The sequence below is a fragment of the Chrysochloris asiatica genome, unplaced genomic scaffold (genome assembly GCF_000296735.1).
Source record: "Chrysochloris asiatica unplaced genomic scaffold, ChrAsi1.0 scaffold00058, whole genome shotgun sequence".
NCBI lineage: Eukaryota > Metazoa > Chordata > Mammalia > Afrosoricida > Chrysochloridae > Chrysochloris > Chrysochloris asiatica.
Window position 1 is genome coordinate 2,108,897 of NW_006408576.1, and position 4,340 is coordinate 2,113,236.

Sequence of the window (4,340 nt, forward strand, 5' to 3'; positions counted from 1 at the left end):
TGAACAACTAATTTCTTATTTTACCTGAAATGTTTGAATACTCATGTATATAGGCTAAAAATGGTAATTTTCCTCCCTTGAATTTAACATATTGTTGTTGTTAAGTGAATTTAGCATTTTATCCAGAAAAATTATGTACCCATAAAAGTTAATTCTGTTAATTTACAATACTTTTTATGCCTTTGGACCTATTTCTACTGTTTACAAATTTGAAGTTATAAAGTATTGAACATAGTAGTGAATATATTAACTTCACTAACTTTTGAGCTTTGTGTTCCTTTCAGAGTTTCTTAAGTGCCTAGAATAGTGTCTGGCATATATGAGATACTCAATGCATAATAATTGCATTAAAATTTAGGAATTAAAATCATTTCGTTGAAGACAAATTTTCAAATTTTAACAGTTTATGTTATAGAACTATGTCTCCTCTCCATAGATACCATGGTATTTAATGATTTGTACCAACTGGACTGGGTCAGGGGTCTCAGTGGCATATATCACCTCAATGATGTGATATAATATGATGCAATTATCCCCATGATATAATGTTATGAGATTCACTCTGATCTGATGTAGCTATCCATGTGTTTTAAATCCTCACTTCAATGATGTGTATGAGGCCAGGTACAATTTACAGGATTCTGTTCTCTCGTGAGTCATTCTCTTTTAAGATATAGAAGGAGAAGTGAGCAGAGCTTAAAGGGACCTACTACTCCCAAGGTAGAAGGGTCATGAACACAGTGCATCCTTCAGACCTGTGAACCCTGCACTGTAAAACTCCTGTTGTTGTAATTGTTGTTGTTAAGTGTTGTTGAGTTGGTTCAGACTCACAGACCCTGTATAGGGTTTCCGAGGAGTGGGTTTGAACTGCCAACCTGTGGTTAGAAGTCCAGTGCTTATCCTGCAGTGCCACACCAGGAATCCCTTCTGAAGCTTATCAATCCAGAGAAAGTATGATGCCAAGACACATGGAGAACATAAAGGAATATCGGGTCTACAGATGCTGATAGGAGACAAGGATTTTCTCTAGAGCCTACAAAGAGAAAGCTTTCCCCTAGAATCAGCACTCTGAATTTGGACTGAGAGTCTCCTGAATGGTAAAAGAATACATTTATGTTTGTTAAAACCATCAAACTGTGGTACTTCTGTTATAACAGTATTAGATGATTAAGACAGATATTAAGTGTAACTCCACTGGAAAGTGGATAAATCTAAGCCTGGGGAAAATCTACTAACATTGTTATAAATCTAATTTTATTTCCTTTATTTTGTTTCAAAAGTGATTCTTTCATCTGTGCTTTAAAAAAATCACAGTGTTCGTGAATTTCCCAGTTTTTGATTACTGAGGCATGGCAATACACATTATTATAATGCTATTTTTTTCATTATTTATACACTTTCATCTTCTTTATGATTTTAAAATGCTGGTATTGTTTATAAAATCTAATCATCACTATTGCTATCAATATGAAGCCCTGAAATAAATGAAGAATTTCAATATGCTTGTTGCTTTTCAAAGAGAAATTCATTATTGGGAGAAATCCCTTATTATTAAAATGATCCTTCTTATAATTGCCATTTTCAAATTATTAAAGTTGCTTCAGTTAAATATTTTTCAACTCTCACAATAGTAATTAATATGAGGATAGTATATATTTCAATGGCATCACATTTATCCCGAAAAGAACATTTAAAAATCAATCCTGAAGTACCACACTCGCAATGACAGGACTTTATCTGTATGCCTACAAGGAAGGCCGGTTAATGCAACTATTTTCACAATCACTAATTTCAAAGATGAGGAAATTGAAGCTTTCTACCAACTTCTGCTGTCTGAAATTGATGAAACATGCAGTCAAGATACACTGATAATTACTGGTGATTGGAATCAGAAAGTTGGAAACAAAAAAGAAAGATTGGTTGTTGGGAATTATGGCCTTGGTGATAAAAACAGTTCCAGAAACCACAAGGTAGAGTTTACAAGACAAATAAATTATTCATTGCAAATGACACATGTTAATTATACAAGTGGACCTTGCTTGATGGAATGCAGGGAATCAAATCCACTGCATCTGTGTTAAGAGATGAAGGATAAATTCAGTATCATCAGTCAGAACAAACCAGGGACCAACTGAAGAACAGACTATTAGTTGCTCATATGCAATTTCAACTTGTGGCTGGAGAAAAGTAAAATAAGTGTATGAGAGCCAACATATGGCCTTGAGTATATCCCATTTTAACTTAGAGACCATTTTAAGAATGTTGTTGTTAAGTGCCATCTAGTGAGTTCCAACTCATAGTGATCCTGTATAGGGTTTCCAAAGAACAGTTGATGAGTTTGAACCGCTGACCTTCTGGTTTGAAGTCTAGTGCTCATAGCACCACACCAGAAGAATAGACTCGACAAACTGAACATTAACAATCTTAATTAGAGCAGACGAGTTGTAAGACGTCATCATGAACATTAAACATGAATAAAGCAAATCCAACCCAAACCCAACCCACTGTCATCAAGTTGATTTGGATTCAGAGTGTCCTTTTTGGACAGAGCAGAACTTTTATCAGTCATTGCATATGAAACTTCCCAGAAATGGGTTGTTAATTTGGAACAGCTGATTCTTCAGATAAGGTGACACCTGGAAGGAACTGACAGTTGAAGGCTACGCCTCAGTCTTAAACTCCTGCAAGTCGAATTAAGCACCATCCACCACAGTTTATCTGTGCAACTTTAAGATCTATTTATTTGTATACATTTTGGAAACAGTTTCCTTTGAGAGCCAGTTTTCCTTAAGGGAAGTTTAGAAAAGGAAGTTAGTGGGTACATTATAAGACTATTGCTACATGTAATTTGGGACCTTGGTTTGATGTTATAGTATAAACACTGAATAAACACTTGACTGGTAACCACAGTGTTGCAGTGCAAACCCATCATCCACTCTTGAAAACTCTCTATATAGAGTTGCTATATGTCAACAGCAACTCCTCAGTGCACAGCAACAGTGTTGTGATTGCTATTGATACAATCTCCCTCACTTTGCATCCATTTGAGATTACTTTAATCTCCATTAGTTCATCTGGTGATCTTGATGACATACCTGTCCTAGATTCTCACTATGCTTTTGCTACACTTGTACATTTACTATTAAATTTTATTTTGTAGTACAAAGATACATGTAAATGGATCTTCTGGCTTTCAAATATGTACCTCACTGTGTAACCTATATCTATCTGTTTTTGATGATAAAGATGAATTGCTCCTGCCAAGATAATGTCTCCTCTGGTAGTATAGTGGTTACGAGTTGGTCTGCTAACCTCAAGGTCAGCATTTGGAAACTACCAGCCGTTCTGCAGTAGAAAGATGAGGCTTTCTGCTCCTGTAAAGATTTATTTACAGCCTCAGAAACCCTACATAGGGTCACTATGAGTCAGAACTGACTCCACGGCACACCACCACCACCACCACCATCACCACCACCACTACCACCTTTCCTTCAAGGAGTCTGAAGTGCTTGCAGTACAGTAGAGTTCAATAAAATATTTGCTCTGTCCCTTCTGGATGTTTTCTTCTATTGAGGCCTGGGATCCTGCATTAAACAGAGCACAGAGTTGTGAGGACACTGATAAAAAATTCCCCAGTTGCATCAGTGAGATTTATATTTGGGTCACACCTAAGCCCATGCCTTTGTTTCTATGCACATGTATTTTTACAGTACCACATGAACGTTGTTTATTTAAATATGCACTTCATCCTGTATAATTTTGTTCATTTTCTTAAAGTATAATCTTTGAGCTAGGCAATTCAGCTATTCCTTCGATAAGCTGTTTTATTCTCACTTCAGCTATTTCAGGGTGGTACAATATGTGATATGATCAGTGGACACCTTGAGCATGCACTCATTCTTGTATCTCATTCACTAAAAAGTGGAATCTTTGGTATCTGTTTATACTGCTGGATCAGACTTTCTGCTATATAATAGTGGTATCATTTTCATGAAAAAAAAAAAAATTAAATCACTTGTTCGAAGATGAAGGTTGTTCAGATTCCGTAAGAAGTTGTGTCACACCAAGGACCCATATTGCTTTCTGTTGTTGGCAGATTGCACATTTGGGAGCACCAATACCTAGATAGCCCATGGCAAGTGGAAATATACACTGTTTAGCAAAAGCATAGTTTTCATCTTTAGCTATTCTGTTCATGTGACCATAAACCATCCTAAGTTTGATGGCTGACGTTACTCGTTAAGGTTGACTGGCCAAATAATTTTGTATGCTATTTATTATATTTCACTTCCATTGTTGTTAGATTCCATCGAGAGTATCTAGTCATAGCAACCTTATGC

The 4,340-nt window shown here is 36.1% G+C and overlaps 1 pseudogene; it reads right to left on the reverse strand.

The window, feature by feature from the left end:
* Window positions 1–4,212, reverse strand: part of LOC102839840 — an 11,157-nt pseudogene extending 6,945 nt beyond the window's left edge.
* Between the last annotated feature and the right edge of the window lie 128 nt (window positions 4,213–4,340).